At 37.4% G+C, this 25,494-nt stretch overlaps 1 protein-coding gene and 1 non-coding gene across 3 annotated transcripts in view; both read left to right on the top strand.

The window, feature by feature from the left end:
* ASH1L (ASH1 like histone lysine methyltransferase) overlaps positions 1-25,494 on the top strand; it is a 166,395-nt gene that overhangs the window by 8,589 nt on the left and 132,312 nt on the right. The window lies entirely within an intron of this gene.
* Positions 9,812-9,918, top strand: LOC123325172. Its single transcript, XR_006540279.1, has one exon. It is a non-coding gene; the product is annotated as a U6 spliceosomal RNA (small nuclear RNA).

The following is a 25,494-nucleotide window of genomic DNA, read 5'->3' as shown; positions in this document are numbered from 1 at the left end:
CCCAGGACCCTGAGATCATGACCTGAGCCAAAGGCAGACGCTTAACCAACTGAGCCACCCAGGTGCCCGAAAGAGGAAACATTTTAAAGTTAAAATTGCTTTTTTGGAAAGTTTTTTTTTATTTGAGAAATTTGGAATTATTTATAGTTGTAGTCAGTAGGAGCCCTGTCCTTTATAGCTGTAATGTTAAGCCTTACCAAGATATAGTACCTGAATTTTATTTTACAGTACCCTCAGGACTCACCTACTTTAAAGGGCTTTCAGATTCTTTCATGCAGGAAAGTCAAGCAGGAATAATATTGAGGCAGAGTGGTGCAGCTTCTTGAGCACATAGAACTGCAACAGCAGGTGGCATTAGAGATTAGGTTTAAGGATGAGTTGCAAGGATTTAACTCTTAAAGGGGGAGGGGAAGTGAGTCGTATTGGGGTTTCAGGATACAGCTGGCAAAGCTCCATGTGACTGTTTGTGGTGTTGGTTTGTATAAAGATTTTTTTTTTAAAACCAACTATTTCATAATGGAATTCTGCTTCATAGAATTAAGAATTCAGTTTCCAGAAGAAAAGGAAACTTGTTGTATGTCTAATATCCCCCTCTCCCCTCACAACTAAAAGGTGGGAAAATATGAGGATATTATCCAAGATCTGTATAATAACCTTTGTCTTTTTGTTATAAATGAGTATCACTTTATACTAGCAAGTACCTAATGTCAGGAGTTAAGAGAAGTATGTAAGACTGGGTGAAGACCTACAAAGGAAGGGAATGGGTGGGTGGTTGCATGTTAACTGTGACTTCCTTGGGACCCTTTAGTATAGATACGGGTCTTCAAGCTGGATTTATGGTGTTCCTAAGGCTTTAGTTTATCCAGAGTCTATTATCTAAATTGCAATTATACAGATTAGCAAAAGAAGATAATATGAACAAAGATGTCAGAAACGGTAACTTTGGTAAAGTGAAATAGTAACCACTACTCACTCTTTAAACAAAATAGGTTCTGAACTATTAAATTTGGCCTTGGTCTACTCTTCATTTTTTAACAGCCAAGTTTTTATCTACTATGTATATTTTACCATCAGTTTTGGAAAACATCTCATAGTCAAGTATGCAAGTTTGCAGTAAAATGTTCTGCTACTGTGTTAGGAAGTCAGAGTTTAGGAGGTGTGCAGAGACATTCTGACCCAAATGCACAGATGGTAGATATGTACAATAGAATATTTTAGCTATTTTTAGCCAAGCTACATGGAATTAGTAACACCTCAGAATATATGTGAATGGAGAAAGATGATCCTAACAGTTGCAGAATTCAGTAGTAACTTTTCACAGTAACAGCAATGAAGTAAGATAGAACCTGCTTCTGAACCCCACCTTTTTATTTTTTGCCCAAATTGCTGAGTGTGATTATCCTCTAGTCTTTGTCTAGTCCTTCATCGCATGGGTAGGAGCTACGGAAGACTGCTGAGAAAATCACAGACACTTACAATTAGCAGCCAGAGGCAAAGGGTGCTTGGTCACTTTTCTTTAAGCTGCTTGTTGATTGTGACCACTAGGAATTACCAGACAACTGGAAATTCTCCTACACGTACTTGGTGACACATTTTTCTCCTAGTTGCAATCTCAAGAAGTAAATTAGCTAACATAAACATGAAAAATCAGAAAAATAAATTTGTTACTAAGTTCTTAAATAAAAGCAAAAAGAAAAAAATTTCATACGCAATAGAGAAGGGAGATAGGATGAGAGGGTAGGAAGACTCGGCTTACATGTCACCCAGTTCTATTAAAGGTTACCTGAGCTGTAACCCCTGTGCTTCCACTGCATATATTTCTGTTCTATAACATGTGTCACATTATAGTGCAATTATTAGTTTCTTTTCTTTACTAGTGAATGAATGCTCCTTGAGGTGACCATTTTAGTTTTTGCATTTAAGGATCACAAACTATGCTTAAAAAATAGGTCATTAAGATTATGAACTGTGTGTTAAGATCAGTAAGCATTTAAAAAAAAAAAAAAAAACCAGCACCACCACCAAAAATACACCCCTTCACATTTAGCTCGAGAATAAGAGGATTTGTTTCTGTAGCTCTAAGATGGTGCTTTTGCATATATTTTCCTAACTGAAATACTCATAAATATTTTCTCCTTTCAGTTACTAAAAGTGTGTATTAAAACTTTTAGGTCTATTTAAAACAATCTATAGTTTGCTACTTTTAAGAAATTAGTGTTATTACCTGTGGCTGTTTCATGAATTTCCTGGGAAATCACAACTTTGGTGACTACCCTTAGAAAACTCATTCATCTTATAATAGGTCAAACAAAGCCTTTCTGTATTTTACCAAACTAAGCTGCCTGCAATATCTCCATTCAAAAACAACCCCACATTAGGTTCTTAGTTTAAGAAAACATTTTTAGATTAGTCAAACACCTTTTCAAAGCATTTAACACATCTTAGTGACTCCTCCACTAAAAGATGGTACAAGATGAGCCCAAGTGACACTGTTTTATCATTACTGCTGTCAGGTGTTGTTTATCCCAGTGCCTTTCTTTTTTTTTTTCTCCCCTTTTTAACCAGTTTTTCATTTTTTGGCTCCTTAGCTCTATCCAGGGAATAGGAGGTCACATTTCTCTCATCTTACCTGCACCTTGTGAGTTAAGTGTCATCTGTGAATGTGTAGTCTTTCTTGTACCAACTTATGAAAAGGTCCAGAATACAAGTCTATATTATCCCACCGCTTCTTTTCCACTCCCATGTTCTTGTTGACAAAAGTTATTCAAGCCCGAAGACCTGATGGTGTACAGGTATCTCCAGGTCCTGCTTTGAATGGAGTTCTGTTGTCTTACCTTCATACTGATTATTTTGGAAGCTGCTTGAGCTAGTTCTTTTGTAGTAGAGAAGAGAACAGTTGGCACAGAGCCCAGCTTCTCCATGGCAGTAGCGGTTATGCAAATTCTCGTGGATCTTCACATTTCAGTAAAGCCTTCTTTTCTCCCTTTACATACACAAACAGCTAAGGGGACAGCAATGATTTGTCTTAAGCCTTGGAGACAAAACAAGATGCCACTCTTTTCCCAAAATATCGTCCATTATGGAAGCATCTGCTCCTGTAAATGGAGGGGAAAGCAGATCTCTTCTATTGCACTGTGAAGACTGCTGTAAATATACTAGGAAGATTCAGACTATCATAGTTAGTTTCATCAGGTTCATCCTCAATTCTTTCATTTTGTAGTAGAAACTTCTCTAATCAGTGCTGCATTTGGTTGATTGAGCAATTCACTTTCTCTTAAAGTGTTGGATGTTAAGTTTATCTGCTTGAGTCTGTATTGTGGTTTGTTTGAATGGTGTACAAAATGAGGTATGGTAAATGTGAATATTTCTCATTTCATTGTTAATCTTACTAATGGAAAAAGTCATTATTGAATCAAATTGAAAGAAGGCATAGTAGCTTTCCTTAAGTTCCAGGGAATTAAGCCTAAATATCATCACACTGACTTGCTAATTCACCTGCTGCTTTTTATGGTAGCCTATTCATATCTTTTATTTCATTTTAATGACCATAAATCACTCCAGAGATGCTCACATACAGACTGCCCCATAAGTGCACATTGCTAATTAATTTCGAGATATAGCTGCGTAGAAACAAATGAAGACTTTTGGGGAGACATCAGAATTAAGGGCCTTATATGATGAGATAACAAAACCTAGGGATTTTATGAAACTGACTGAGCCAGCCAGATATTTCTAATTTCTAACATAATTTTATGAGTAACTTATGTTTCTTACTATCATTGGGGAAAATTTTGTCCATAAACCTTTTTACATTTTTTAGTGGTTGTCCTAGAGTTTGCAGTACACAGTTACAACTAAGCCAAGTCCACTTCCAGATAACACTGTCACTTCACAGGTACGTTATAATAACAAAATAACCCAAATTTTTCCCTCTCCTCCTTTGTATCATCGCCATTGTTCATTTCACTTATATATAAGGATATGTATATATACACACACATATATATAAAAACATACCTTGTCATATACATTGTTGCTATTATTTTAAACAGACTTATCTGTTAAATCAATTAATAATAAGAAAAATAAAAGCTTATATGTCACCTTCACTTTTTCCTTCCTCAGTGGTCTTCCTTTCTTTATGTAGATCTGTGTTTCTGAACTATCATTTTCCTTCTCTCTAAAGAACTTTGAACATCTTGCAAGGCAGGTCTGCTGGATACAAATTCCCTCAATTTTTGTTTGTCAGTGAAAGTCTTTTATTTCTTTTTCACTTTTAAAGGGTAGTTTCACAGGGTACTGAATTCTAGTGGTGTTTTTTTCTTCTAACACTTTAATTTCAGTCCACTGTTCTTGCTTGCATGGTTCCAAGAAGAAGTTAGATATAATTCTTACCTTTGCTCTTCTGTAGGAGAGGTGTTTTTCCCATCTATCTTCTTTCAAGATTTTTTCCTTTATCTTTTTTTTCCTTTTTTCTTCTTTAATATTTATTTGTTTGTTTGTTTATTTGAAGAGAGCAAGGGCAAGCGGCAGAGGGACAGGGAGAAGTACGCTTCCCACTGAGCAGGGAGCCTGATGTCGGGCTCCATCTGAGGACCTTGGGATCATGACCTGAGCCCAAGGCAAATGCTTAACCGACTGAGCCACCCAGGCGCCCCTTTATCTTGATTTTCTATAGTTTGAAAATGATGTGTGTAGGTATAGGGTTTTTTGTTTTGTTTTGTTTTGTTTGCATTTATCCTGCTTATTATTCTTTCAGCTTTCTGAACTTGGTTAGGTGGCTGGTATTAAATTGGTGAAATTATCAGTCATTGTTTCAAATATTTTTCCTGTTCCTTTCTCTCTTTCTTCTTCTTGTATTCCCATTATGCAGATGTTACACTGTTGTCCCACAGTTCTTGGATCTCCTGTCCTGGTTTTTTCCAGTCTTTTTTTCTCTTGCTTTTTAGTTTTGGAAGTTTCTATTGAGATAGCCTTAAGCTTGGAGATTCTTTCCTCAGCCATGTTTACTCTGCTAATGAGCTCATCAGAGCCATTTTTCATTTTTTAGTGTTTCTGTTCTCTAGAACTTTTTTTGTTTCTTTCTTAGAATTTCCACCTCTCTGCTCGCATTGCCCATCTGTTCTCACATGCGGTCTGCTTTATCAATTAGCATATTAATCTCACAACCCTGAGATCACCACCTGGGCTGAAACCAAGAGTCAGATGTTTAACCGACTGAGCCACGGAGGTGCCCTGAGCCTGATTTTAAAGCTTTCTCTGTCTTCAAACTGTGTTGTCTTTTAGTATGTCATGTAATTTTTCCTTGATAGGTGGGTGGGCATAATGTACTGGGTAAAAGGAATTGCTGTAAATAGACAGGCTTTTAGTGATGTGGTGGTAAGGTGTGAGGGGAGGGGAGGTGTTCTTCAGTCCTGTGATTAGGCCTCAGTCTTTTAGGGCGCCTGTACTTCTAGACTGTGAACTTCATAAATGCTTCTCCTGTTTCCCCCTCTCCTCTTGAGGTAGGACAGGATGGCTAGAGTAGGCTAAAGTTGGATGTTTCCCTTCCCCCAGAGCAGTTAGGCTTTGTTTAATTCTAACAGGTTAGGCTCTGCTTAATAGCGTCTCCTGAGGGCAGACCTTGTTAATAGAATTCTCTGACATACTTCAAAATGGTTCCTTTTCCTCTCCTCCTGTAGGAGGTAGTGGGGTGGGGGGGTTCTCATTGTGAGAACCGGGGACAAATGCAGGAGCTAAAACTCAGAAAAGTGTGGGGGATTGCAGTGGCTGATTCTTCCTGGAGTTTTCAGCTCCCAGACTGTGCATTAAACCTCTCACAGTTTGCCAGTTACAATTCAGGGCTGCCCCAGTACTGCTTCCCACCAATGTTTCAGCTCCTGGTTTTCTGCTCTGGTGAATTAGGACTCTCTGTCGGTCACTCCAATTTGGGCGTCAGTAGTAGTTTGCCCTGTGACCTCACTTCCAGTATGGATCTAAGAAAACTTGTTGATTTTTCCATTTGTTAAGCTTTTTACTTTTTTTTTTTTTAAATTTTATTTATTTGAAAGAGAGAGCACAAGCAGAGGGAGAGGGAGGGAGAAGCAGGCTCCCTGCTGAGCAGGGAGCCCAATGTGGGACTCGATCCCAGGATCCTGGGATCATGACCCGTGCCGAAGGCAGCCGCTTAACCAACTGAGCCACCCAGGAGTCCCAAGCTTTTTACTTTTTGTTAGGATGTAGTGGCAACATTCCAAATTCTCCATAAACCTTGTATCTCTAAACATTGCAATGGAGGTGTGTGTAATTGGTTTACAAGATAATAGAGTTGTCTGAATTTCCACCTGCATCTCAGCTTTCATTGCATGAACACTAGTTTCAAGATCTACCATGTAACAGAACAATAGGTAGGAGGAACTTTCCAGCAGCTAGCCTGTATACACACACTCCTAAGGCACAACACTGTTCCAGTGAGTTCTAGTGAACAAACTACTTTGAATAAGTTTTCCTATGTTCATATTGTTTGTAGAGTAACATTAGAGCTTTCCATATTTCAAACACTTTTTTTAACGTAATAAGTCTAGTCTTTCCTGTTTCATTAAGAAGACAGCAAATTAATTTCAAAATCTCTAGTATAACAAGAATGATGAAAATAGCATACTACTATATTTCTGCTATAATTCTCTAAACATACAGCTTGAGGATGTGAACAAAACATTTTTTTTTTTTTAAGATTTTATTTATTTATTTGAGAGACAGAGAGGGCACAAACGGGGGGAGGTACAGAGGGAGAGGGACAAGCAGGGGAACTTGACTTGGAGCTAGATCCCAGGACTCAGATCATGACCTGCCCTAAGTCAGATGCTTAACTAACCAAACCAGCCAAGAGCCCCTGAACAGAGCATTCTCTTCTTATGATTCCCAAATCATTCATAGCCTTCACTATATTCTGTTGTCAATACTAATTAAATGATAATTTAACTTATTTTTCATTTCTTTATTGATTTTCCATTCTATACAGTTTATTTTAGTCAGATTCATTCTGTTGTTAAGCAGTGTGAGATGCAGCTGTCTTTCAGCGAAAACCAAAGCAGAAGTTGATCATCTCATGCTGTCAGGCATGCATGTTTTTATGTATCTGAATGTGCGGGAAATAGAAGTAGCATATCTAATCACATTCACATTTTGTTTATGGCAGAATGAGATTTAGGAACAACTTTTTCAACAGGATGTTTTCTCAAAGGAACTTTGGGAGGGCAGATCTCAAAAAAATATTTATCAACTACTGAAAATGATTGTCAGTCGGTAGCAATGCTTATTCAAGTTTTAGGCCTCCTGAATCATATTCATGAAGACATCTTAAAGCATTTAGTTTTTTTTTATGGAATAAGAACTACACTTGTTGCAGATGTTTTGTTTTCCTCTAACATTTTCTGCTTTTTCAAAAATACTTTTCTTTATGTCCAGATCAAAGGTTATTATGGGTGAAGATGATTTATTTTGGAGTTTCTCTTGTGAAACTTTGAGCTAAGTTGATATGCTTTTAATTAATTTTCACATAACATGAAGAATTGCTAAAGGTGTATTTTTCTTGAAAGTTCCAGGGATTAAATAGAGTAAAACATTTTACTTAAAAGTTAATGTTTAGTGTTATTTCACTTAGTGCACTAAAATTCTAGGAAGGTAAGAATTATGATATAAATGCAATTCTGTTATCTTGTCTTTTATAATTATATAAGTTCTATTAGCATCCATTTACTTAATCATAAAATGTTTATGCTAATTTAGATAACCTACTCTTTATATTGTCAGTTTCCTTGTTTATTTAACTGTTTGATAGTTCTTGTTTTAGAACGTAAAGCTAACAGCTTTAGTGATTATAAGTATTTCAGCATTTCAGTTTTGCAGTAGTACACGTACCTCTACTTATTAAATGTTAACACATGATGCCCATAAGGAAGTTCTTCATGTTTCAAATAGAATTCTTACCTTTCTTTAAAGTGAATATTCAAATAATACCACAAATCCAAGTGTCATGCCTTATTTGTATTACTGACAATGTTAGACTAATTATAATTGGTAATAATCTATTATGGTGATTACTCCTAAGTTTTGTGATACCAGAAATAATGTGAAAGTAAGCATTTAGTCGTTTGGCTTTCTTGAGACTGAAGCCAAACTTGGTAAAAATCTGCCTTCAATTATAAATTCATAATATCTTTTAGAAGGAAATATTTTAGGGCGCCTGGGTGGCTCAGTCGTTAAGCATCTGCCTTCGGCTCGGGTCATGATCCCAGAGGGTCCTGGGATCGAGCCCTGCATCGGGCTCCCTGCTCTGCGGGAAGCCTGCTTCTCCCTCTCCCACTCCCCCTGCTTGTGTTACCTCTCTTGCTGTCTCTCTCTCTGTTGAAAAATAAATTTAAAAAATCCTTAAAAAAAAAAAAAAAGATATTTTAAAATATTTTTGTAATATTTATTCTTTTCCTGTCTTCCTCTTTGTAACTTGCCCTTTCATGAGATTCTGTGAATATGTTTCTTGAGGTCTCATTTATTTTCCTTTTCCTCCTTCACTTTTTGGTAGTCACTCATAGTAATGGCAAAATATAAAAGTCCTATCTTTTAGCATTTATTTCTTCCCTTATTCTAGTGAGTTTGAACATGTTTTCTTCTGCTATTTAATTCTCTGCTTTGAATTGTCTGTTCATATCTTTGTTCATTTTAAGATACTGTTTTTGGGGGCGCTTGGGTGGCTCAGTCGTTAAGCGTCTGCCTTCGGCTCAGGTCATGATCCCGGGGTCCTGGGATCGAGCCGCACATCGGGCTCCCTGCTCAGCAGGAAGCCTGCTTCTCCTTCTCCCACTCCCCCTGCTTGTGTTCCCTCTCTCACTGTATCTCTCACCGTCAAATAAATAAAATCTTTAAAAAAAAAAAAAAGATACTGTTTTTTGTTGTTATTTTTTAAAAACTGCATCTCAGTGGGGACCCAGGGTGGCTCAGTTGGGTAAGTGTCCAACTCTTGGATTCAGCTCAGGTTGTGATCTCAGGGTCTTGAGATAGAGCCTTACGTTGGGTTACCTGCTGAGCAGGGAGTCTGCTTCTCTTCCTCCCCCTCTGCACCCCCCCCCCCCCCGGCTTGTGCTCGCTCATGCTCTCTCTTTCTCTCTCTGAAATAAATGCATAAATAAATCTTTTTTTTTTTAAAGGCTGTATCTGTGTTTTCCTTTATATATATTTTTGTTACCTTCCTCCTAGAAAAATATACCCATCTAGAGAAGAGTTTAAAATTGATCTGCATTTTATTCTAAGCCTACTCAAGGTAGGGAGTTGGAACTCAGATTCTTCAGGGTCTGTACCCTCAGTGAAGCACCTCTTAAGAAGAATTCAGAATTAAACATTAAAAAAAAAATCCCAAGAAAGTTATCCATCGTGAGCAGCAAGAGCCCAAACACAACTAACAACAGGAATAAATTCTGCAGGAGCTTCAAGTAATACAGTTGTTGGATTAAGAATATAAAGTATTGGGGCTCCTGGCTGGCCCAGCCGATGGAGCATGTGACTCTTGATCTCGCGGGCATGAGTTTGAGCCCCAGGTTGGGCATAGAGTTTACTTTAAAAAGAAATAAACAAAAAATTGTGAATCTTCCCTTAACAAAAAGAATATAAAGCATTTGAAATGATTAGAGACTTAATAATAAGCGAGAGGTAAGAATAAACCTTTAAGAAGATAACCAGGCAGATTTTCAAAAGAAGCCAATGAAATATATTTTCTGGATAGGAATGGTTTATTTTCATGATGAAAAAAGTGTACTCATTTACATTGAAAGACTCAGTGGTGCTTGTTTTGGCAGTACATATGCTAAAATTAGAACGACAAGGAGAAGATTAGCATGGCCCCTGGGCAAGGAAGACATGCAAATTCATGAAGTGTTCCTAAATAAATAAAGGCTCAGTGAGTAATAGTTTAGCTTTCAATTTAGACACAGCTGTGGAGAGAATAATGAACTGGAAAATAGTATTGAGAAAGTTACCTAGAATGTAGCAGAGCCAGAGATGTCAAATACGGTAAAAAGAATTAAAGATGATAAAGGATGGTAATAAGTCCTATATGTCCTATTTGGAGTCCTGAAGAATAATTGAGGAAATCTAATATTTGAAGGGTAATATTTCCAAATTGAATATTTATGATGGACATGTTCTGAGAAGGATTGATAAAGCTATGTCTATATTGAGACACATTAAGTGAATCTGTAGAATATTGAAGACAAAAAAAATCTAAAACAATGAGAATTAGACAGAGGAGCAACAGTTAAACAAATACCAGACCTTCAAACACCAACTAAAGGTTAGGAAACAAAAGAATTATATCTTCAAATGCTGAGAAAAAATAATTGTCAGTTCTGAACAGAACTTCCCCAGCTGACAAGTTTTAGCACACTGGATTGCAGATGTAGCGAGGATACCATTTTGCTGGGAATTACAAAAATATAAAACAATCACTTTTGTAAAAACAATGAAGGATAAAACAGCAATTTCAAGAACACAGAAGACATGAGGCATTTGAAGGCATACTAGGAAACAAATAGAAGAAGAAAATTAGTTATAGAAAAGTGCAGTTAGAAGCAGCACATTTGAAAACAGTGGGGAAGAAGGAACAAAATGGAAATGAACAAAGTTCAAACGGATGGGCAAGATGTGATATATACGGGAAAAGGGGGAAGAAATACAAGTATGCATAACTGGTATCTTCAAATAGAAAGGCACAATTTTTTTATTAGATCAGCTGTTTTGTTTCGTTTTTTTAAAGATTTTATTTATTTATTTGACAGAGAGAGACACAGCGAGAGAGGGAACACAAGCAGGGGGAGTGGGAGAGGGAGAAGCAGGCTTCCCGCAGAGCAAGGAGCCCGACGCGGGGCTCGATCCCAGGACCCTGGGATCATGATCTGAGCCGAAGGCAGACGCTTAATGACTGAGCCACCCAGGCGCCCCTAGATCAGCTGTTAAAAGCATAATATAAAGATATTGTCTAAAATAATAGAAAATTTCTGGGTGCCTGGGTGGCTTGGTTGGTTAAGTGTCTGCCTTTGGCTCAGGTCATGATCCCAGAGTCCTGGGTTAGGGTTAGGGTTAGGGTTAGCCTCAGTAGGGAGTCGTCTTCTCCCTCTCCCTCTCCCCCTCCCACCCACTCCTGCTTGCTCTCTCACACTCGCTCTCTCTCTCAAATAAAATCTTTTAAAAAGATAAAAATGAATTAAAAAATAAAATAATAGAAAATTTCAATAAATAGATTGAAAGGGCTTTTTGGGTCTCATTCAATATTGTTATAGAGTGTCATGTAAACAACATTTGCAGTGTTAGACTTTATCAGTAAAGCTTAGAATCTCCTTTGTGATCCAGGTCAAAGGATCAAGTTACCTCTGTGAGGATAAATTCAAGGTGTTCTTGTCAAAATTCAGAACCAAAATAGCAATTTTCATAATGCCCTCAAATTGGACAGTTCATCTATACCAAAAGGATCCTGACCAACTTTTTTGAACACTTTAATTCAGAGTATATTATTTTCATTCTTCAACAAACTATGGAAGACAGCCTTCAATCTTTTTGTTAGCCAACCAGGAGAAGAATGGAAAGGCTAAAACAAAGAGACTACAGTTGGCTTTGGAAATTTAATAAAAATTGGGGAAATGAGAGAACATGGAGAAGTAGTTTATACATTGATTCTTCATTTATTATAGTAGGGGTCAGAAAATGTCATTTAAAGTTAATAAAACTGATAAAGATCTAATACAGTAAAAAAAATTGATAGTCATAATTGAATGATGAGGCAGGAACAGGAAGAGTATGCTAATTTAATTGTTACTGATAGTAGAGAGCAAATATCAACAACTAAGTATAAGTTATTTTGAATTTATAGAAACATATATTTTCTAGATTTTTAAATTTAATAGGTAAAATAAGTACATTCCACATAGTGTAAAAAAAAAAAAAAACGTTTAGGCTATGAAAAGTCGAAGTGTAACAAAACTGTGATGGTGTGTCAAGCTACTAGGATTGCCATAACAACATATCATAGACCAGATGGTTTAAAAACAAATTTATTTCATCGCAGTTCTGGAGTCTACAAGTCCAAGATCATTTTGCTGTCAGGGTTGGTTTCTGGTGAGGACTCTCTTCCTGGCTTAGAGATAGTCATTTTCTTCATCTGTCCTCACAGGACCTCTTCTCTGTGAATGCAGAGGAAGGAGATCTCTGAGCTCTCTTCCTCTGACAGCAACCCCATTTTTATTAGATTTGGGCCTCACCTTTCTAACTTCATTTATGCTGAAGTAAAGGTCTCCTTGAAGGACCTATCTCCAAACACAACCACATTTAGGGGGTGATGGTTAGGGCTTCAGCATTCGAATTTTGGGGGCACATACTTCAGTCCATAACAGATGGAGTCTCACAAAAATTGAACATATAGTAAGCTACCATAAAGAGTAAAAACAAACAGTGTTCTCTGATCATGATGGAGAAAGACTAGAAATTAATAAAAGCAGACAACAAGAAGACTTCACAGTCTGGAAATATCCTGAACCTCAAAATTTCTAGAAAATAACAAAAGCTATATTTAAAGGGAAGGTACTTTTAAATATCAATTAAAAGGGAAAGAATGAAAATAAATGGAATAGGGCACCTGGGTGGTTCAGTTGGTTAAGTGACTGCCTTTGGCTCAGGTCATGATTTTGGAGTCCCGGGATCGAGTCCCTCATTGGGCTCCCTGCTCAGCAGGGAGTCTGCTTCTCCCTCTGACCTTCCCCCCTCTCATGGTCTCTCTCTCTCTCTCTCATTCGGTCTCTCTCAAATAAATAAATAAAATCTTATTAAAAAAATAAAATAATTGGAATAAACAATTCTCCTCAGTACCTATCAAGAGAACAAAACAATCTTAGGAAGAGTGTTTGAGAAACCAGAATGCAGAAATGAACTAGAAAACAAAGGCAGTCACTATCCAGATAGTACTTCTTTTGGGGGGGAAATGAAACATAAGGTTTTATTTAGCAAGTGTAACCCAGAAGTAAACAGGAGGGAGGGAAAACAGGAATATATAAAATAAGTAGTGCTAAAGGGCAAATAATTCCAAATACAGTAGAAGTTAAAGTTATAATAATTAGGTTTTTTGCTTGGTTATATGCAAATAAGGGGCTCCTGGCTGGCTCAGTTAGTGGAGCTCCGGGTGGTGAGTTCAAACCCCACATCGGGTGTGGAGATCACTTAAAAATAAAATCTTAAAAAATTATATGCAAATAAATGTGAAAACATGGGTAAGGGTAATTTTTTAAAAAAAAAAGATAATTTACCAAATCTAATTCCAGAAATCACAGAAAATTTCAACTTGCGGATCATCAAAAATTAATAATAGAGAAGTCTCTCAAAGTTAATATTATTACCCAGAAATCCTGGTCCTGGCATTGGTTTCATTCCATAAAACCTTGAGGAAACCGATAATTCCAAAATTATTTAGACATTTGCAGAGCCTAAGAAAGGGAAGAAAGGAAGCATAGTATTAATTCTAAAGCCTTACAAAGATAGCACATAAAGGGAAACTACACAATAATCTTGCTTGAGCACATACTCAGATTCTTCTGAATATGGGTAAGTTTTGCTTTAGTTTACTTTTAAATATATATACAAGGAGGACTACACATAGTCCTATTTAGATTTGTTGAATTAATTAAAGGTATATTACTCTGTTATTCCACTGTTCAAGAATGAAAATCTATAATTTTTAATGATTAAAATTTACCTTTTATAATAAATAGCCTATATAGTTCTATAAGGACTTCATTTTAGTCTCAAGGTTACAAATCAGTCCTTGAAACTATTAAATATTTAAATGTCAAAGCAAAGTTTTTGGCCTATTTTGACAAAAAATCTTAAGCATATTTCAACTTAATTTGGCAAGATAGAAATAGATTTGCTTTATATTTTATGGAAACAAGTTCATAGGTATCCTTTTCTTTACAGAATCTTGTGGTAGCTCTCTGCTTGTCTTAAGTCATTTATGTCATTAACAGTTGATAGCCAAGGCTGATAGTCTTTGACTTGAGTTATAATTTTCTTAGTTAAAAAATATGAAGCTGTGCAATATAAAGGGACAACACAAGTGATCCTTTTGGTGATGAGACCATTCTGTATTTTGACTGTAGTGGTAGATACATGGACCTACACAGGTGATAAAACTGTATAGAACTAAACACATATACATACACAAACACACAAATGAATACGTGTAAAAGTGGGAAAATCTGAATAAAATCAGTGGATTATGTTAATATCAATATCCTGGTTGTGGTAACTATACTTTCGAAAGGTGTTATTGGAGGGACTTGGGTAAAGGGTATACTGGGTTTCTATTATTTCTCAAAACTACAGGTGAACCTACAATTATCTCAAAATGTTTATTTAAAGGAGGGGTGCCTGGGTGGCTTATTTAAGCATCTGCCTTCAGCTCAGGTCATGATCCTAGGGTCTTGGAATTGAGCCCACTGTCAGGCTGCCTGCTCAGCGGGGAGTCTGCTTCTCCCTCTCCCTATGCCCCTGGCCCCCACTCATGATCACACCCACACACCCACATGCACATGCGCTCTCTCGCAGATAAATCTTTTTTAAAAATTGTTTATTTAAAGGAAAAAAAAAGAACTATGTATGGTTATGGATTGTTTTTCCCCAGAAATCCAAGGGAGTATAATACTAGAAACACCAGTAGCTAAAAAAAGAAAAACTGATATTCCTTTAATGAGTAAAAGGAATACGTAGAAGTATGTATATATGTAGACATATAAATGAGCTTATGTGTATATGTACACATGTATGTACATAGATAAATAGATAAGGAGATACCAGGCATTCTCACTGGGATGTAGATGAAGCAGATGCCCTTTGTCGTCACTGTTATGTAATAATGTTACTGGGAGATACTAGTTAATAAAATTGGAAAGGAGAAATTAGAAGGATAAAAATAGAAAAAGTAATTAAGATTACTACTATTTGCAGATGATGCTGTATACATTGATATTCCAAGAGAATCAGTCAAAAAGCTTGTAAGAGAATTCAGTGAGGTGATTGACTAATAGAGTAATAAATGAAAATCAGTAATATCTAGAAATAACTCTCAGGGCTTAAGAGCTATATGAAGAAAGCTGCAAAATACTATTCAATCTTGAACAAATGGAAATGTTTTTGAATAGGACCATCATGAAGAGGTCAGTTCTCCCAAAATTTATCTGTGAATTTTTAATGTGGTAAAATATACATAACATCAAATTTACCTTTTAAACCAGTTTTACATGTACAGTTCTGTGGGCATTAAGTATATTCACATTGTGAATGTTGTGAAACCATCATCACCATCCATCTCCAGAACATTTTTGGTCTTCCCCCAACTGAAATTCTGTACTCCATTAAACAGTGACAGCCTTTCCCTGCAGCCCCTTGGCAACTGCCATTCTCTATATAAATTTGACTACTCCAGGTACTGTGTAAATGGAATCATATAGTATTTGTCTTTTTGTGACTGGCTTATTTCCTTTAGCTTAATGTCCTCAAGGTTCATCCATGTTGTACAGCAAATGTCAAAAGTTCCTTCCAGGGCGCCTGGGTGGCTCAGTTGGTGAAGCGACTGCCTTCGGCTCAGGTCATGATCCTGGAGTCCCGGGATCGAGTCCCGCATCGGGCTCCCTGCTCGGCAGGGGGTCTGCTTCTCCCTCTGACCCTCCCCCCTCTCATGTGCTCTCTCTCATTCTCTCTCTCTCTCTCAAATAAATTTAAAAAAAAGTTCCTTCCATTTTAAGGCTGAATAATAAACACTTGTATGCATATGCCACACTTCTTTATCATTCACTTGTCAGTGGACATCGATGGAATTGCTTCCACCTTTTGGCTATTTGTGCATAATGATACTGTGAACATCAGTGTAGAAATATCTGCACAAGTCCCTCCCTTCACTTCTTTGGGGTATTTGTAAATTTAACAATGAAAATTAAAACTATATATATATTTTTTGGCAGTAGGTAAGTTGCTTGTAACGTTTATATGGCAAAATAAGTAAGAGTAGCAGTGACATATCTGAAAAGAGCAGTAACAGGTAGGAATCAGTCTTATTAGAAAATAAAACAAAGTTAAAATTATTAGAACATTGTGATAGTGCTGAATGTATAGACAGAAAATCAGTGACACAGAATGGAAGATCTAGCAATAGACCCAAGTATATATAAGAATTTTATGTATGAGAAGTATAGCATTTCATGTCACAGGAAAAATGACAAAATGATTCAGTAAGTTCTATTGGAACTGGGTAGTTGTCTAGGAGATTTTATACATATATAGACATACATATATATTAAACTTCAGGAGTGTATGGTTTTTCATCTTTTTCTCACTGCTATTTTCCTTTTTTTATTTTTAAACTTCTTGGAATAATTTTAATTTTTTAATTTTTAATATTTTTTAAGGTTTATTTTTATCTTTAATTTTTTGTAAAGATTGCATTTATTTATTTTTGAGAGAGAGAGCATGAGCGCAAGCACAAACGGGGAGGGGTAGAGGGAGAAGCATACTTCCCGCTGAGCAGGGAGCCCGACGTGGGATTCAGTCTCAGGACCCCAGGATCATGACCTAAGCTGAAGGCAGAACTTAACTGACTAAGCCACCTAGGTGTCCCTGAAGATTTATTTATTTTTATTTGAGAGAATGGGGGAAGGGCAGAGGGAAAGGGAAGGAAGAGAATCCCAAGCAGACTCCCCAATCAGTGGGGAGCCCAACTCAGGACTCGATCTCATGACCCTGAGATCATGACGAGCTGAAACCAGGAGTTGGATGCTTAACCACCTGAGCCACCACCCAGGCACCCCCTCACAGCTGTATTTCCTTTGAGAATAAAAAGATGCCATTGTTTTTCACATTTGAAAAAGAAAAAAAAAAAGATTCTTTGATTCTACTTTGTCTTCTAGCTCTGACCCCCCACTTCTCCGTTTCCCTGTTGTTTTTACTTGATTTTACATTTTTCTCTTTAGATTAGGCTTTAAACCCATTCCAATCAGGTTTTTGCTCTCACACTTTACAGAGAGTGCTGTTGCACAGTTGCTGGCAATGCCACGGTGCCACCTCCAGCAGAGAAATCCATGTGCTCATTTCTGTTTGATCTGTCAGCAGCAAGTGGCAGTCGGCTCCTGTAAAGTTGGGTTCCTCACCTCAGCTGCAGGGTACCACATATTCACTTGCGCTCTTTCTTATTGTCTCTCCCCGCCCCCCCCCCCCCCCCCGCCGGTTGTACCTTCTGGCTCCCTAGTCTTTGCTGGCTCTTCTTTATCTCCTGATGTGGCCGTGCCCCAGTATTTGCTGTTAGTCCTCTTCTTTTCCGATTCGATTCACCCTCACCTGGCTGTGTCAGCCAGCCTCGAGGCTTTAAATGTCTGTGTGCTGATGTCTTCCAGATTTGAAACTTCCTGCTCACACTTCTCTGTTTGGTGATCAGAAGGCATTTCAGTCATACCATGTCCAAAACAGCACAAGCTGGGGGCGGGGGGCGGGCGGGGCAGAGAGAGAAGCAGACTCCGTGCTGAGCAGGCAGCCCAACACGGGGCTCTATCTCAGGACCCCGGGATCATGACCTGAGCCGAAGGCAGACACCTAACCAAATGGGTGACCCATGCACCCCCAAATCTGTGGGTTTTTTTATTGTCTTTTTCTTCCATTAAAATATAAGCTATGCCAGAGCAGGAATTCTTGTCTTTATTCTTTGCTGTATCTCTCAACGCTGAGTGGGTACCCAATATATATTTGTTGAATGAAGAATTAGTTCACATATCTCTTCTGCATAAAACCTTCCAATGGCTTCCCCTCTTTTGGACTAACAAAAATTTGTCCACTCTGCCTCTCTACTTCCTGCATGACCTCACTTTCCTCGATTACACCAGAGAAACTCCTGCCTCAGGGCCTTTGCTCTCACTGTTTCCTCTTTGGGATATTATTCTTTTCTCAGGTAGCTGTATACATTCCCTCCTTAAGGTTTCTGTGCAGATGTGGTCTTCTCAATCAGGACTTGCCCTTTTTTTTTTTTTTTTTAATATTTTATTTATTTGATAGAGACACAGCGAGAGAGGGAACACAAGCAGGGAGAGTGGGAGAGGGAGAAGCAGGCTTCCCGCGGAGCAGGGAGCCCGATGTGGAACTCGATCCCAGGACCCTGGGATCATGACCTGAGCCGAAGGCAGACGCTCAACTACTGAGCCACCCAGGCGCCCTCAATCAGGACTTTCCTGACAACCTGTTTTAATATTCTAAGTGCTTTCCAACCCTAGTCTTTCCTCTTCTTCCATGCTCTTATTTTCTGCATAGCACATTTCACATTCTGAAATACTGAATATTTTACTTACCTTTTTATTGCCTCTACCCCGCTCATGCATTAGAATGAACTCTCCATGGTGAAAGGGATATTTTCACTGCTATTATTCTTTGTACTTAAACAGTAGGTACTTATTAACTGTTTTCTGAAAAAATGAGTTCTTGATTCAGCAAGAATTCAAGATGTAAGGTAGATAAAATCAGCAGTGTTCTCAAATATCATCAATGTAGAGTTAGAAAATCTAACAAAAAATTTATTCATGAAAGTAATGTTATTTGTGAAATATTAAGAATTAAACTTGACAGCAAGTGTTTGGGATCTATTTTGAATAAGATTATAAATATCCGGTAACACCAAAAAGTTTAACTAAATAGATAAATTTGCTTTGTTATTGTGGCACTAATGTTACTGTTGAGATATATTTTTTTTTCCCTTCCTTAATATACAAAGTTAAAGCCATTTACAGTTTTTTGGAATTTCAAATGGATCTCAAGGCCACATGGAAGTCTACATATGCAAAAATAATCAGGAATCCTTATGAAAATGTTCTAAAATTAGTGGCTTGGGATTTGCAAGTCTGTGAATGTACGAAAAACCATTGAATTTGTGCTCTAAAAGAGGGAATTTTATGGTATATGAATTATATCTCAATAATGTTATAAATAAAATAGCCAAGAAATTTTTACAGGAGTACAAAGAAAAATTAGTCTTTTCAAGTATTAAAAGTTTTTATAAAGTTATAGTATCAATATATTGTATTAGTCGCTCAATAATAAACATAAATGTGAGTGAAGCAAAATGGAGAGCTTAAAGAAAGACCCAAATATGAATAAAATAGGTGATGAATGTATTTCAAGTAAATTAACATGAAGTGAGTAATGGAAAAACTCCTTTTGAGGTAAAAGCTGAGTGCTACTCACAGATTATTTTTTATTTTTTATTTTTTTAAAAGATTTTATTTATTTATTTGAGAGAGAGAGAATGAGAGAGAGCACATGAGAGAGGGGAGGGTCAAAGGGAGAAGCAGACTCCCTGCCGAGCAGGAAGCCCGATGCGGGACTCGATCCAGGGACTCCAGGATCATGACCTGAGCCGAAGGCAGTCGCTTAACCAACTGAGCCACCTTGGCACCCACAGATTATTTTCAAAATTCTAGACAGAGGGGCGCCTGGGTGGCTCAGTCGTTAAGCGTCTGCCTTTGTCTCAGGTCATGATCCCAGGGTCCTGGGATCGAGTCCCACATCGGGCTCCCTGCTCGGCAGGAAGCCTGCTTCTCCCTCTCCCACTCCCCCTGCTTGTGTTCCTGCTCTCGCTATCTCTCTCTCTGTCAAATAAATAAATAAAATCTTAAAAAAATATATAGATAGATAGATAAGTAATTTAAAGTAAAAAGAAAAAAAAACATTCATTGAAAATGTGGTGAAGATTATTGTCTTCAGGAGGGCTTGACCTTTCCAATTATGCTTTGAAAACACCTGTAGAGCTAAGGAGACTATTTTATTGACTATAATGGTTAAGAGCTTTGACTGTGAAATGAGACTAGGTTTAAATCATACCTCAGTCACTTACCTGGTTAGGTGACCTTGGGCTGATATTATCTCAACTTTACTCTTGTTCTTACTGAGGTTAATCATAGTACCTGCATCAAGTAGTTGTGGGGGTTCACTGACAGCCTGTGTGAGGTGCTTAGTTGTTTTTCATATGTATTTGAACACATAAAAGATTGTTACTTTGTAAGAAATCTAACAGGAAATGGAAATACAACTTGATAAATTGGGGGAAATATGTGTAACATGAGAGAAAAAAGAACTACCATTTCTAACATACTGAGGGCTCTTCTAAATCAGTAATGATAAATTCCACAATGTAGAAAGATAGTAGGGACCAAGGACTTTGAACAGTTATTTCCGTGCTGAAGAAATACGCATGGCCAGCAAAATCACAGGACATTCAAAATAACAGGTAATAAATGAAATGTAAATAGAAATACAAAAAAATCTTATAGGCTGTGGAAATCTTAATCACTGACAATGGGAATACACAGTCTTCACATTTAGAACATTGACATCCCACCAAAAAAACTCCTAGCATAATATAAACAGTAAACAGAAAACTGCAAACTGCACATGAACACAAACCCACAGTTAGGGCAAGTTAGTACATGCACATACAGCTTTTACATCCAAAGAGCTATAGATACTGAAACCATCTGAAAGATTTAAGTGTTTAAATGGGCAAAAAGCCATTTGATAAAAACAGGACAATAACAAGTAGATTTGAAAATTATCTTAAATAATAATCTAAGAATAATAGCATTTGAAATGAAAACTTAATGAACTTATTGGAACGGTAAATGGGAGACAGTAAAATTACTGAACATAACTCCAACCAAATCATCCAAATTGGCAATGTTTAATTTCAGAATTATCAGGGTCAGGTTGTCAGATGGTATTGTTTCTGCTATAAGAAGGATTGCCTGGGCGCCTGGGTGGCTCAGTCGGTTAAGCGTCTGCCTTCGGCTCAGGCCATGATCCTGGATTCCTGGGATCAAGTCCTGCATTGGGCTCCCTGCTCAGCGGGGAGCCTGCTTCTCCCTCTGGCCCTCCCCGCTCTCGTGCTCAATCTGTCTCTCTCATTCTCTCTCTCAAACAAATAAATAATAATTTTTAAAAATCTTTAAAAAAAAAAAAAAAACATTGCCTAACAATGTAGGAAATCACAAATCCTAAAGTGTTATCTTGATTTGCAGAAATGTATTGTTTGTACGGTCTGGATTTTTATAATGAACTTTTTTTTTTCCTTTAAACTTTTTTCCCTTTCGTGAATAGCTGGTCCACATGTGTAAATAGTACATTTATACATTACATTATATATAAATAGTTATTTATTGTGTATCCCTTTAGATCTAGCAGTTCTCTGAGGGAAGTAATTGGACAGGTAGGCAAAGATTTATGTAATTGGATGATCATCATACATTCATAATGAAAAATAACCAGAAATTATTTTAAAAGCAGCAAGTTGGAGATTGATTTTATGAATTATGGACTATTATGAAACCAGTGAATCAGTACTCTAACTCCTGATTTATTTGCACAGAGAAGTGTTTCCTTGTATCATTTAAGTTAACTGAGCTACAAAACAAAAAGCATTTTGGGCCCATTTTTATAAAAGAATGTACATGTGCATGTTGTGCGTGTGATGGAAATATCTTAAATGTAAAAGTGTTTATCCATGGATGATAGTATTTTTGTCTCTTTTTAAATAAGCATACCTTTATATTTGGAAGAAAGCTCTTTTGAGGTTGAAAAAAATTACATGCCTAATAGGATGCTTTGATACAATATCTTTTTCATTGGCTAATATATAATATACTGTCTTAAAAATGGTACTTATTATTACTAGTTGTCATTTTAAAGGGTTCTTAGAAATATAAGAGGAGGAACACTTCATCTAAAACTAATGATGTAATGTATGGGGATTAACATAAGAATAAAAAAAAAAAAGAAATATAAGAGGAGGAATGCCTGGGTGGCTCAGTCGGTTGAGCATCTGCCTTTGGCTCAGGTCATGATCCCGGGGTCCTGGGATCGAGTCCCGTGTCAGGCTCCTTGCTCAGCGGGGAGTCTGCTTCTCCCTCTGCCTGCCACTCTCCCTGCTTGTGCTTTCTCTCTCTGTCTGTCTCTCTGTCTCTCCCTCTGACAAGTAAATAAATAAAATCTTTAAAAAAGAAAAAGAAAGAAAGAAAGAAATGTAGGAGGATAATATCATCTGTACCAAATGTAGTTTTCAACATTTTATTATCTCATCAATTGTTTATCTAATATCAGGATTTGGAGGAAAAGATCTTTGAAACCAAAACCAAATTATCTATGGATGTCTTTGTTGTTGTTGTTGTTTTTCTCTCTCTCTCTCTTTTTTTTTAAGTTTATACAACTTTATTTTTTTTATTAACATATAATGTATTATTTGTTTCAGGGGTACAGGTCTGTGATTCATCAATCTTAACACAATTCACAGCACTCACCATAGCACATACCCTCCCCAGTGTCCATCACCCAGCCGCCCCATCCCTCCCACCCCCCCTCCACTCCAGCAACCCTTAGTTTGTTTCCTGAGATTAAGAGCCATTCTTATGGTTTGTCTCCCTCTCTGGTTTTGTCTTGTTTCATTTTTTCCTCTCTTCCCCTATGATCCTCTGCCTTGTTCCTCAAATTCCACATATCAGTGAGATCATATGATAATTGTCTTTCTCTGATTGACTTATTTCGCTTAGCGTAATACCCTCTAGTTCCATCCACGTCATTGCAAATGGCAAGATTTAATTTTTTGATGGCTTCATAATATTCCATTGTGTATATATACTACATCTTCTTTATCCATTCATCTGTTGATGGACATCTGGGCTCTTTCCAAAGTTTGGCTATTGTGGACATTGCTGCTATAAACATCGGGGTGCACGTACCCCTTTAGATCACTACATTTGTATCTTTGGGGTAAATACCCAGTAGTGCAATTGCTGGGTTGTAAGGTAGCTCTATTTTCAATTTTTTGAGGAACCTCCATACTGTTTTCCAGAGTGGCTACCAGTTTGCATTCCCACCAACAGTATAGGAGGGCTCCCCTTTCTCCGCATCCTTGCCAACATCTGTCGTTTACTGACTTGTTCATTTTAGCCATTCTGACTGGTGTGAGGTGGTATCTCATTGTGGTTTTAATTTGTATTTCCCTGATGCCGAGCGATGTTGAGCACTTGTGTCTGTTGGCCATCTGGATGTCTTTGCAGAAGTATCTGTTCATGTCTTCTGCCCATTTCTTGATTGGATTATTTGTTTCTTGGGTGTTGAGTTTGGTAAGTTCTTTATAGATTATGGATACTAGCTCTTTATCTGATATGTCATTTGCAAATAGCTTCTCCCATTCTGTCGGTTGTCTTTTGGTTTTGTTGACTGTTTCCTTTGCTTTGCAAAAGCTTTTTATCTTGATGAAGTCCCAATAGTTCATTTTTGCCCTTGTTTCCCTTGCCTCTGGTGATGTGTCTAAGAAGAGGTTGCTGCCACTGAGGTTGAAGAGGTTGCTGCCTGTGTTCTCCTCAGGATTTTGATGGATTCCTGTCTCACATTTAGGTCTTTCACCTGTTTTGAGTCTTTTTTTGTGTGTGGTGTAAGGAAGTGGTCCAGTTTCATTTTTCTGCATGTGGCTATGGAGACTTTCGGGTTTTCCACATAAAGTATCATCAGCAAAGAGTGAGAGTTTGACTTCTTCTTTGCCGATTTGGATGCCTTTGATTTCTTTTTGTTGTCTGATTGCTGAGGCTAAGACTTCTAGTACTATGTTGAATAGCAGTGGTGATAGTGGACATCCCTGCCGTGTTCCTGACCTTCGGGGGAAAGCTCTCAGTTTTTCCCCATTGAGAATGATACTCGCTGTGGGTTTTTCATAGATGGCTTTTATGATATTGAGGTATGTACCCTCTATCCCTATACTCTGAAGAGTTTTAATCATGAAAGGTTGCTGTACTTTGTCAAATGCTTTTTCTGCATCTATTGAGAGGATCATATGGTTCTTGTTCTTTCTTTTATTAATGTAGTGTATCACATTGATTGATTTGTGGATGTTGAACCAACCTTGCAGCCCAGGAATAAATCCCACTTGGTCGTGGTGAATAATCCTTTTAATGTACTTTTGGATCCTATTGGCTAGTATTTTGGTGAGAATATTTGTGTCCATGTTCATCAGGGATATTGGTCTGTAATTCTCCTTTTTGATGGAGTCTTTGTCTGCTTTTGGGATCAAGGTAATGCTGGCCTCATAAAATAAGTTTGGAAGTTTTCCTTCCATTTCTATTTTTTGGAACAGTTTTAGAAGAAAAGGTATTAATTCTTCTTTAAATGTTTGGTAGAATTCCCCTGGGAAGCCATCTGGCCCTGGGCTCTTGTTTGTTGGGAGATTTTTGATAACTGCTTCAATTTCCTTTGCTGGTTATAGGTCTGTTCAGGTTTTCTATCTCTTCCTGGTTCAGTTTTGTTAGTTTATAGTCTCTAGGAATGCATTCATTTCTTCCAGATTATCTAATTTGCTGGCATATAGTTGCTCATAATATGTTCTTGTAATTGTTTGTATTTCTTCAGTGTTGGTTGTGATCTCTCCTCTTTCATTCATGATTTTATTTATTTGGATCCTTTCTCTTTTCTTTTTGATAAGTCTGGCCAGGGGTTTGTCAATCTTATTAATTCTTTCAAGGAACCAGCTCCTAATTTTGTTGATCATTTCTACTGTTCTTTTGGTTTCTATTTCATTGATTTCTGCTCTGATCTTTTTTATTTCCCTTCTCCTGTTGGGTTTAGGCTTTTTTTGCTGTTCTTTCTCCAGCTCCTTTAGGTGTAGGTTAAGTTGTGTATTTGAGACCTTTCTTGCTTCTTGAGAAAGGCTTGTATCGCTATATACTTTCCTTTTAGGATGACCTTGGCTGCATCCCAAAGATTTTGAACAGTTGTTTTCACTTTCATTTGTTTCCATGAATTTTTAAATTCTTGTTTAATTTCCTAGTTGACCCATTCATTCTTTTTTTTTTTTTTAAGATTTTATTTATTTATTTGACAGAGAGAGAGACAGTGAGACAGGGAACACAAACAGGGGGAGTGGGAGAGGGAGAAGCAGGCTTCCCGCGGAGAAGGGAGCCCGATGTGGGGCTCGATCCCAGGACCCTGGGATCATGACCTGAGCCCAAGGCAGACGCTTAACTGACTGAGTCACCCAGGCACCCCAAAATTACATGGTTTTTAATTAACTTCTTTGATTTTATATTATATCTCTTCTCTTCCAAAATTTTGGTTCGTAATGACATTTATATAGTAACTTATTTGATCTATTTATCAATTATCCATCTATCTAGGTTCAAAATAATTATACCGATATTACCACTGATATTCTCACTGGATGCAATTTAAGATTTTTTTATGGGCAGCTTTTTGTCTTTAAAACATGTAGCTAAATACTGTGTTTTAAAGTAATTGAAAATAAAGGCGCCTGGGTGGCTCAGTTGTTAAAGCATCTGCCTTCAGCTCAGGTCATGGTCCCGGGGTCTGGGGTCGAGCCCCGCATCGGGCTCCCTGCTCGGCAGGAAACCTGCT

This window comes from Neomonachus schauinslandi, chromosome 6 (assembly GCF_002201575.2).
Source record: "Neomonachus schauinslandi chromosome 6, ASM220157v2, whole genome shotgun sequence".
Classification (NCBI taxonomy): Eukaryota; Metazoa; Chordata; class Mammalia; order Carnivora; family Phocidae; genus Neomonachus; species Neomonachus schauinslandi.
This window is presented reverse-complemented; position numbering and strand designations above follow the sequence as displayed.